At 38.7% G+C, this 12,000-nt stretch overlaps 1 protein-coding gene across 2 annotated transcripts in view; it reads right to left on the reverse strand.

Moving 5' to 3' along the window:
• The window catches only part of LOC142158222 (uncharacterized), a 31,248-nt gene extending 20,353 nt beyond the window's left edge, over window positions 1–10,895 (reverse strand). The window contains exon 1 of one of the 2 annotated variants that reach the window (XM_075211979.1): window positions 10,791–10,895. The gene's annotated coding sequence lies outside the window, so the exon portion shown is untranslated. Of the gene's footprint in view, window positions 1–126; window positions 408–10,790 lie in introns of those variants that run through there. The other variant, XM_075211978.1, reaches the window with a different exon arrangement.
• Window positions 10,896–12,000: the final 1,105 nt, after the last annotated feature.

A 12,000-nucleotide genomic window follows, 5' to 3' on the forward strand; every position in this document is an offset into this window, starting at 1 on the left:
GTAGAAAAAAAATCTACAAGCCAGGGAATGTAATGTGCAACATTCCTCAGATTTCATTAGCTTCAAATTTCTCAGAGACCACCCATTAACCCTCCGCTCACTAGCTTAAAGTGTTCTGTAACTTACCTTAAAATTAAAATCCTCTTGTTTTTCACATATCCATAAGCATTTCTCCCTTTATATAATATACATACATCTCCGCTGGTTTGTAGAATCCACTGAAGTTTTTTCTTTCCTTAATTAAGAGTGTCCTGGGTATCCCCCCTATGCTGTCACTTTGACAGAGCAGTGAAGAATAAGGTTAAGTGTTAGTGACTCTCGCAAATGTAAATCCTGGTTTTAGCCTAATTATGGAAGCAAAGGACAGGAATTCTTTTCACTATGTAGTCAGTCAATCTCCTCTTTCAGACTGAAGTTTGTAAAAACGCTTTTTCCCTTTGAGGTTCAGCTATAGTCAAGATGTTTAAGAGCTATTGGATTTCACGACCACTTCCTGCATTTTTGCGGGGATAGATAATTTACTTACCAAAATAAAAACAGAAGCCAAGAATAGGTATAACTAAAACTCCCTCCGTTTACTTCCATATAAATGAAAACAAAAGAAGGAACATTTCAGCATCTTGTTTCGCCTCTAGCCGTCTAGGAAAATCTCTTCTTTGTTTTTCATTCCAAGCACTAAATATGAAAGTTTATGGAGGAATTTTACAGCACTTGTTTCATTTACCTTATATCAGATAAAGTCTATTACTCAATGGGGGGTTTCACAAACACATCTTGTAGTAGATCCCAACGGGTAATGGTTAGAGATTGCTTTTATGCAGTTCAGTGGGTGATAATAAAAGTTAAAAATATAGATATGTCAACCTAAATAAATCAGAAGGTTCCATGTTGAACTAGAGAAAAAAAAAATATATGTTTAACTATAAGTAAGCTTTTACCTTCATACCAGTTGAAAGTACTAACTGAATATAGATGTGGTGTACACTGGCTCTCTCTCAGTGATAGATTATGAGTGACATTATGGCTGCTGTTGGAGGGTGACCAATCACTGCTCTTGTCACATTACAAGCGACCCTGTATCAGAAGAGCAGACTTTTAAATGACTTCTGCCAGTGTCGGCAGGAGAATCCGCCACTAGGCAACCAACAGGAGGGTGAGCATATTCCAAATGCATAGGTTTAACCATGTATCACTGGGCCCCTCTGATCACAATAGAAGAGAGTAGAGATCTCTTCTAAACATGTGCCACTCCAAAGAGGGATCAGGGGGGAAATGGGTGCCCTCTTAAAAATGTAGAGTAGGGGATTCAGCATTGTCAGGTCCCTCTTTACCTTCAGGCCCCATAGCCGCTGCACCACTTATTGCTATGCCCAAATGGCAGTTGTCTCCTACTATTCTGTTATCTAGGGAGCATATGTCTTAATAGTAAAATACCTCCATGGCTGGACATCTCCTCTAAGCATAGCCCTCCGAAATATTCCCGGGATTGCATTTCTTGAACCAAGGACCTGAGAATATACAGTCTTGTTCCTCATTACCCTTCCTACACAGAAGAACACAGTACCAGTTGCTTTAGTAAGACATCTAAAACAACATCAAGGGTAGAAGAACAAGTGTGTACCTGTGTAATGCTGAATGTCTTTTTTATTTAAAGAATATATTACTTATTTTTACCCTGTTGTGGGACATGGATAGAATGGTATATCCATGATTCGGCAACCCCAAGAAAAAACGGTTGCATGGAACAACTCCCTGGGGAACACTAATGATATTGTAGCAATAATACATTTGTGTTATTATATTTGATGCTGATATATTTATTTAGTTTACTGTGTTAAAATATTTTTTAAAAAAATAATATATATATATATATATATATATATCTTTTAGCTTTATTTTGCCTTTGAAAGTAACCCATTAAGAGATCTGCATTTTAAAACACAGAGGGTAAATTATTTAGCCGAATAGGAGCTTCAGAGGTCTAAACATGTTTATATATGAATCATATAAATCCAGCATGCTCCGCTGCAAGAAGACATTAGCTTCTTTGCTTCACTGCTTCTCCTTCTTAAGTTCTTTTCAATACATTTCATACAGGGATATTCACTGAGCAGGCTTAAAATTTGATGGCAACACAGCATGAGGACTCATGTGTGATTCAGACAAATGCAGGGAACAAAACCTCTATGGGTGTTGCTGTGTGATAGCGACATGTATGGATTTTACACCTAATTAGAGGACAGGTAGGTTTGACAGGTAAGTTATTGCGTAAAAAATTAAAGGAGACATTTACGACAGCTGGTATATGATAATACGGTGCTGTAACTATTTTCATCCCCTAATCTGCACTAATGACACTTGGGGCTAGATTTACTAAGCTGCGGGTTTGAAAAAGTGGGGATGTTGCCTATAGCAACCAATCCGATTCTAGCCTTCCTTTGACAAAATGATAGCTAGAATCTGATTGGTTGCTATAGGCAACATCCCCACTTTTTCAAACCCGCAGTTTAGTAAATCTAGCCCTTGGAATTTGAAGGGTTACAGCAAATTATGTCCTGTGAACAAGTTTTCTATGGGACTCTTCAAGATGTTCCTGTGTTCAAGACAAAATGCCTGGAAATTAGAAAATGTGGTTTCCTTAAGATCAGTGTTTCTCAAACCTATGCTCGGATAGAGCGAATGTTCTTTGGATCTACTTGACAGAATATAATTGGACAATGATTTATCTAATAACATATGTGCAGTCTATGTTCGTAATTAGGAGTTAACATGATGGGTTGGGCCTGAAAGGTGTAATCGACTATGGCCAAGTACCCATTCTGGATGGTAGATAGGATAGATTTTGCTCTTACTAAGGTGCTTAAATATTCTGCTTAGTTTTGTGTGCATCACACTTCATATTTGTCCACTTTCCAGAGGGATGGCCAAGTGCAAGTACAGGGGAGGTGTGGTGCCACAAATCATGTCATTTTAGACCGCCCACCACAGCGAAATGCCGTGTTTGTGTTAATCAGTTATGGGTGTGTGGTCAAAATGACACGATTTGGGTAATTAGTGACATTGAGACCCTCATCCTCCCAATTCACTAGGAAGTGGTCTGGATGCAGTAGAAATGCATGATCTCCTGGCAAGTATGACACACTCTAAACCTAATTGCACTGTAATGTGTATGTAAGCCTTCCATTCCAAGAGTACGGTGATCAGGCACGGGCTGGCCGATTGCAGCCCGGGGGGGCGCCCAGGCGGCCGCATCACATGACACGTGATGCGGCCGCGTCCAATGACGCAGCCGCATCGCATGTCATGGGATGCTGCCTCCGGGGGGCAGCCGGCCGGCCTACCCCCCGGCCCTAATAGCGGTGAGAATGAGCGGCCCGGGGGACCGATGCCCCCCTGCCCCCCGGGTCAGCCCGCCCCTGACGGTGATGTAGATCATAGGGACCATTCCTGAACCCCCTTACACAAACCCCATACACAATATTGTGGTGACACCTGACTGACTATAAATGCACAAGACTACAATGGGAGAAGACCACCTGTATGTTAGGTACAGATGTAGCAAGCATTACATTTATTTATTAACATCTATTTATATAGCTCCAGCATACTCCAATGTGCTGTACAATTGGGAACAAACTCAGGTAAACAAGATTGGGTATTAACAGACAGCACTTATATGACCCAGATCACAAGCTTACAATCTCTATACCACAGACACATCAGGCTGCCATTAATGTAACACACTTAAGGAAACACATTGCATCACATTCCCAAAATACTTTATTTTTTTTAAATGATAACCTGTAGTCAGACCTGTCATAATGTGAAACTAGTGCAATTGGGCCTACAAAAACTGTATGGGTACCCAACGACAGGACAATGAACCCTGTGTTGAATGGTACTGGGGCTCATCCTGGCACCTCTTGAGTGATAAGTGATGGGTAATAGTTTAAAGGCAGAAAATCATTAAGTATATTTGTAGAACTACAAGTGCCAGCAAGACCTGACACTGACTGCTTGGACATGATGGCATTTGTAGAAATAAAAGTTTCAGCATGCCTATGGCTACCAAGGCATGCTGAAGCTTGTGGAACTACAAGTAGCAGCAAGAGCTTCCTGGAAGTTATAGTTAAATACACATAGCTAATACAAAAAAAAACCACAGAGACATTCAATTAACCTGTTAAATACAAAGGGAAACTTCTTCCTGGATCAGTCCTTAGAGAAACTACATCCATGACGTAGTCCAAAGGGAATTAAAATTAAAAGCCTGAAACAAACACAACTACTTCTTAGGGAGCTCTGCTGCTAATGACATAGAACTGCCTTATGTCCCAGTGTTATGATGTATCTTCACACCTACACAACACCAAGATCTACATTATATTGTGTTACACTATTACAGTAGGTTATCTACCTGAGTTGAAACTTAATTGGTTCCATTATCTCACATCCACCAGTCTTTGCAGCAAACTATTGTAATGTAAATTAATTCAACTAGTCAAATGGCAAAAATAAATCTGGCATTGTACACTGCAGATAAGTGGCATGGGGGAAGGTCTGCAACAGTCATTTTCCTGAAAACACTTTCATACATACAGGGCCTGATTTACCCTTAACTTAAATGTAGATGCAAAAATACATCCTCAAACTTCAAGTCTTGCGTGTGTATCCTGAGTTGGACGTATTGGAAGATAGTATAGAAATACATCTGGTTTATGCATTTAGCCTACAGATACATCCGACTGAGAATAGAGAGCAGAGATGTGTTTGTTATGTAGATGAGTCTGCAATATTCACCAGACAACTGTCAGTATAATACAGTGTCATCATCATCATGAACATTTATTTATATACCGCCAGCAAATTCCGTAGCGCTTTACAATTGGGAAGAAACACAGTAATAAAATAATACTGGGTAATACAGACAGAAAGAGAGATGAGATACACAGTTTTGTATATCAGGCATTTCCCATCTTTATCTGACTCATTGTGAAAAAATAATTTAATAAGTTCAAAATTATTCAATCAGATGTCAAATAAATTTAGAACACTCATTAACAAAAAAACCTAAATATAATATAAAGAACAATAATAATTCAAAGTAAACTAATAAAATCGAGACCAGTGCAAAAAATTATTCATCCGTGACCAGTTCTTCCAGGTGGTCATGTATCATCATCATCATCATCACCATTTATTTATGGGGCGCCACTAATTCCGCAGCGCTGTACAGAGAACTCACTCACATCAGTCCCTGTCCCATTGGAGCTTACAGTCTAAACTCCCTAACATAGACAAACACTCACAGATAGACACAGACAGCAAGGGAGAGACTAGGGTCAATTTTGATAGCAGCCAATTAACCTAACAGTATGTTTTTGGAGTGTGGGAGGAAACCGGAGCACCTGGAGGAAACCCACGCAAACACAGGGAGAACATACAAACTCCACACAGATAAGGCCATGGTTGGGAATTGAACTCATGACCCCAGTGCTGTGAGGCAGAAGTGCTAACCACTATGCCACCGTGCTGCCCTGTATTCTTCCAAATGAGTAACGCATGACCCCATTATCTCAGGATGGCCATGAGAAGCAGCCTCTACATTTAGGGGAGCAGCAAATTTTAATTAATAATATTATGATAATAATTTATAAAAAATAATAGTTTTTTTTTATTACTGATTATGTTTCAATTATTAAATAATGCTACTTTTTATGAAAGATATGAATATTATCTCTTTTGCCCTAAGAGTGAACGACTATGTTAGGTAGCGGATTATTTTTTCATCATATGCAATAATCAGGATGTTTAATTATAAACACTGAGACTCTCTCTCTATGGTTTTCCCATACTGACAAGATAATTATTTGTGCATATATCTGTATGTTCCGTTATAAACGCTGTCCCATAAGTTGGGATCATAATACAATTTCATACATCAGTGTTTATTGGTGAATATATGTGGAAGCATTTTTTGGGAATATGCTGGAAAAAAAATAACTTGCTTAATTACCGAGCTAATTAGGTAACATGTTCCCTTCAGCCTTTTAGATTTAGAGTTAGAACAGGAAGATGATGAATTTTTGCTTTTTGTTTTATATTAGAAATGCTATGGTGGTTTTAGATAATACAATCGCTACTGTTTTAAAGATATATGATCTTAGAATGACATCATTATCTCAGGTGATTACCCTGGTTATAGGGATATACAACTATATAAAGGCAGTGATATGAATGCCAGTTATCTTTGAGAAAGTCATATCTGCAATGACGAAACGCGTCAGTAACACCTTATACTCGTGGCTGAGCCCAAAAAGGTTTATGTTGATCTCGATTTCTGTCTTTTTATCTCCTTTTGATGAACATACAAAAACGCTTTGTTACAAGATTTGAGAAAAGTGCTGATTAACGCCCAGCAGGGGCAAACGCAGGATTTTTAAGGGGGAGGTTTTCTCCCCTTCCAAAAAAAATAAGGAGAGAGAGAGCTGCTGCACATGCTCCATTTTTTAGCGATGCTGTACTGTACAGCAGCCGGGGCGCTGTCAAAGAAGTGTCCGAGGCAATGTTTAGTGCCCGTACGTTCGCGGAGGGGAGGGGTTTCTGGAGAACAAGAAACCCCCCCTGCGTGCGCCCCTGCCCAGATAAACGTGTGGAGATTACAACTGCGAGCTGTCTGTCTGCTTGGGTGGATATTAAGAAGGGGAGATTTTCCCCCAACAGCTATTGATCCTAATGGGATGAGCTCTATACCAATGTCTCTCTTAATAATACTTTTCATTTCAACTTTGTGACAGAGTCCAATATGCAGCACAAATAATATCAGGATTTATTATGACATTTGCATATACTATTGATTTACATCCCATTAATTCAGTGATCTGGCCGTTCACTTTGGAGCATAGGAATATGCATTCTGACAATGTTTCAAACAAGATCTGAGCTCGGGTTCTTTACCTGTGATCGTGTTTCTGCAGGATACAGAGCTCACTCTTTACATAAGGATTACCTGTCTTTTTGGAGGAACATGGGACACTTAGATACTAATTTATATTCATTGGTATTATTATTGTCTTTTGAGAATTTTTCATTACCTTTAGTGTTGTACATTGTGTGATGTTTTTAACTTTGATGTTGTAATAAATTATTTTTCTATAAAGTAATACTGACTCTGCAATATTTATGCTGGTTATTTTATTTTGACATTTGATATCTGTTCAGTCCTATGGCGCACCTGCCCATGCATTTTTGATTCTCTACCTTTAGGCCCGCTGGCTTCCCTCAACACGTCCAGAACTTGTATATAAGAAGAAGCAGAGTATTTATTGCATCTATTGTTACAATATAGGTAATGTTAATGTATCATGACATACTGCTTCAATAGTGTCTGTGTATTAGAGCACAAGATTTGTACAGTAATTTGGTCAACGTGGTTTTTTTTTGCATTTACGTTCTATCAGCATTACTATATAATATGTTTAATTCACGAATTAGAAAACATTCAATTTAAATAAACAGCCGTTAACCCTTTAATAAGTTTAATGAAGTTGTAAAACAGTTGTGTTCACCATAGTTTGGGCTTTTCATCTAATAGTAAATGGATCTAAACACGTGAGTATAAATATAGAGATAAGAGTTATTGTTGTGCTCTATAAAACATTTAATACATGAATGAATGAATTCATCATCACATTACAGTACTGTATGTCTTGTATATGTCTTGCTAGCCCCATCCTCATTTTCCTGGAAAAATATAGCTGCTGCTTATTCAGATTGCTGTTGAGCTTGCAGATTGAGTGGTAAATATTATTATTATTATTATTATTATTATTATTATTATTATTATCGTTTATTTGTTAGGCGCCACAAGGTATCCGCAGCACCGTACATGGTACAAACAGTAGACTATACAGGGTAAAACAATACAGAACAATAAACACAAAGTACCAGAACTTCAGAAACTCCAGGCAGGCAAATACTGTAAAGACGGAGCGGAAGAACAGGTGTGGAGACAGGAGGGGAGACGGGCCCTGCTCATACGAGCTTACATCCTAAGGGAGGGTAGACAAAATCAGGCACAAGAGGGAGCCAGTGAAGCAAAGGGGAGAGAAAAAGGAGCCAGTGAGAAACAGAAGAGGTGAGAGGTTAAGTGGATGGTTGGTAGGCCTTAAGGAACAGGTGAGTTTTAAGTGCCCGCTTGAAGGAGCACAGATTGGGTGAGAGACGGATGGAGCGAGAGAGGTCGTTCCAGTGAAGGGGGGCAGCTCGGGAGAAGTCTTGTATTCTAGAGTGGGAAGAGGTAATCAGAGTGGAGGAGAGGCGGCGATCATTGGCTGAGCGCAGGGAGCGGGCGGGAGTGATCACATTTTAGAGGATTTTCCTTCTGATGGCCCTGTAGGTGCTTTTCTTTTTTCTTTAAGGCATTAGAGGCATTAAAAGCCCAGAGGGCATATATTTGTCAAAGCATTTGACAAGGATCAGGAGCTTCTTTTTTTTTTTGCTAAATTTGCTCTCCTTCCTCTTTTTTCACAACAACTTCTTTCTACAGTATTTCAAATATTCTAAAGAAGTGATTGGATGGCATACATCACTGGGGGTTGTGTCATTACATCATGGCTTGTTACTGTGTGGATCAGTAGCCGAGCTAGACTTCAGACAGTGTTATTGTATGTTATCTACGTAACTGTAGCATGTTGCTCTTATAATACATTGTTGCTATGGATACATCAATTCAGTATTATTTGATAGGGACGGACGCAATAAGCTTTCTGCACATTCACTGTGTGACGACATAATGACGCAGACCACGATGATGAATGCCATCCAATCATATTCTTGCATTATTTCACACAGGTGATACTGTATTCCGCTCTGTAAGTGGTAACCATGAGTGACAGAAACTTCAGTAAAAAACATATACTGTTCCATAAGACAGCCCCAGAAGTGATGGGGTGATTTAATGAGGCGGCAGCCACATGCCATTCAAAAGATTGGGCACAATCCTTACTTCAATATCAACTGATGATTACTGCTGACAACAGTTATGTTAAGGCTTTATCCGAAAACACATTTGATTTGTTAATGTGCAATAATATTTTAGATACATAGTTTTTAAAAAAAACACAACTTATATAAAAGCCCATGTTACAGATGTGTATCAGTTATGAAAATGTAATTAACATGTCTATTAATGTACAGATATCTTCAGACATCTTCAAATAATTTTGCATGTATGAAAAGATAAATATAAGACAAATGCCCACTTTAAATGTTCATGCTTTAAGTTACACAGATTAGTTGGCTATACAGGCAGCCCAGCAGGAGGATGTGGTCGAAGAGGAGGACACAGTGCAGGAGAACGAGGAGGATGACCAGTTACAGGAGTGGGAGACAGGGCAAGGGAGCTCTAAGCTGGAAAACAATATAAATATTCTATACCACCTGTACTACATCATGTAAATCTCACATGTTGCATGCATGATAGTGTCGACATTTCCAGACCAAAAAATTGCTCAATCTTTGTGGGTATATATACAATTTCAGATATTATTGTACTATAATACTGTACTACATTGTGTGTCCAGAGCAAAGGTGCATCATATGCATAATATATCACTACAATTAGATAGAGTCATAAGGTTTCTATGGCTCCATTTAGTTCAAAGTTATTTAGTTATCAGACGCAGTAGGCATGGAAAATGCATCATATGCATAACATAACACTACTATATTTCCTGATATAGATAACATATTGTACATTGTCTTGCAGATGTTGGTGTATGGTAGCAAAATCTACTTAGGTAGATGATAAAGGGCTTTTACTGCTCCATTCATTTCTATGGGCCTGATTCATTAAGGATCTTAAAAAATGAAGAGGATCCTTTTTTCAGTCTCCTGGACAAAACCATGTTACATTGCAAGGGGTGCAAATGAGTGTTCTGTTTTGCACATAAGTTAAATACTGACTGTTTTTTCATTTAACATACACATATCAACTTTAAATTTAAGTGTACAAATAAGCTATCAAGTATTTGTGTGTTACATTAAAAAACAGTCAGTATTTAACTTATGTGCAAAACAGAATACTAATTTGCACCCCTTGCATTGTAACATGGTTTTGTCCAGGAGACTGAAATAAGGATCCTCTTCATTTAAGATCCTTAATGAATCAGGCCCTATGTCATTTTGCAGCCGGACTTCACAATGAGCAGTTGCCTTTGTCTCTTATTTCAGTTTGGATTACAGAACAAAGCTTTTGGTGTGTCTTTATCCTAATTAATATGGCTAAAAAAATATATTGGTGTCCTTTCCTTCTATTAGGTACATATATGTTCCTCTCTGCTAGGGAATGCTGGTTGCTAATTTAGCAGGGGAACCTCACATTCATTATTCAATGACTTTTGCGGTAACTTGTCCCGGCTATAGCACTAGTGCTGGTTGTTCACTTGGAGGGAGGAGAGGGGTGGCTGAGCACACATTTTTTACAGGGATATGGATTTTAGAATGAATGACTTGGAAATGTATAATAGGTGTCCCCCAAGTGTCCAGTACTGGTACTACACTCAATAGTAATGCTGAGTACGTTATAATATTACAATGCAAAAGTGTAGCTCAGTAATGGCGTGATACAGTAAAATCAGGACATGCAAGCTATCTATTGGATTTTTGCTATCTATAATCTGTGTTACTATCTGCACGCCACCACTATGTAGTTTAAGTATAGAGTAACAAAAGCTGGTACCAAATTCTTTCAGGGCTCATCTCATCTAAAACAGTTCCATGACTTGTACCTGGATGAGCTTCTATGCTGCAGCTCCTCAAGATCACCCTGGGGAACCCACTCAGCAACATCTGCGGCTCAGATAGATGCAAAGTTCCCTCTGCTGTATTGAGAAAATGATGCTCTGTGAAATTCCGCACAATGGGTTTAACTTAACAAGTTCAGTTTTTCATACTATGATACTTTCCAGATTGCACAATTTAGAGAAAACAATGAGCAGGCGGGCTTCGTTATTGCAAGTGATGTCATCAGTCAACTTGTTGGAATGCAATTTAGAAACAAATATACTCGCTCTCTATATTTATCAAGCAAACATTTCCATTAAACCATTTTCTAATGATAAATATTAAGAACAGTTGCCCCCTTAGTCTCCTAGTCTTTGTTTTGACGTATAGCCTCATTGGATTGTTAATGGTGCTCTTGAGGAATATATATATGTCCCTGATGAAGATAAATGCAAAACTCTCCATGCAATTAAATATACATCTTGCATAATACAAGGGTACACATCAAAGTATAACAGGTATTAAACAGATGCAGCATTTGGTTACTGTATGTATTGGTTGTGTTCATCACAGGTTAGCTCAGGACTACCTGGCTTCAGGGTAGCACGGTGGCTAAGTGGTTAGCACTTCTGCCTCACAGCACTGGGGGTCATGAGTTCGATTCCCGACCATGGCCTGATCTGTGTGGATTTTGTATGTTCTCCCCGCGTTTGTGTGGGTTTTCTCCGTGTGCTCCGGTTTCCTCCCACACTCCAAAAACAAACTGGTAGGTTAATTGGCTACTAACAAATTGCCCTTAGTCTCTCTCGGTCTGTGTGCATGTTAGGGGATTTAGATTGTAATCTCCAATGGGGCAGGGACTGATGTGAATGAGTTTTCTGTACATCGCTGCGGAATTAGTGGCGCTGTATAAATAAATAGATGATGATGATGATTAGGGGAGTCAAGGATTGTGAAACATTCATGATTCTACACTGTCATCCTCTCCCTAGTGATTTTCTTAATCTTACCGTATAATATTAATCTTACTTTATAAGATTATATACTAACCAGCAATATCAGTATCAGTGATATGTTTTGTATACTAGATGCAATATTTGGGATCTGTGTTGAATGCTAGTTACAAGAATCTGCCTTGTACACTAGTTACCAAGTTGTAATTCCTTCTGCATTGTAGGTACCAGAATTGATATTTGCTCTGTACATTAGCTATTA

Source organism: Mixophyes fleayi, chromosome 5, assembly GCF_038048845.1.
Source record: "Mixophyes fleayi isolate aMixFle1 chromosome 5, aMixFle1.hap1, whole genome shotgun sequence".
Taxonomy (NCBI): domain Eukaryota; kingdom Metazoa; phylum Chordata; class Amphibia; order Anura; family Limnodynastidae; genus Mixophyes; species Mixophyes fleayi.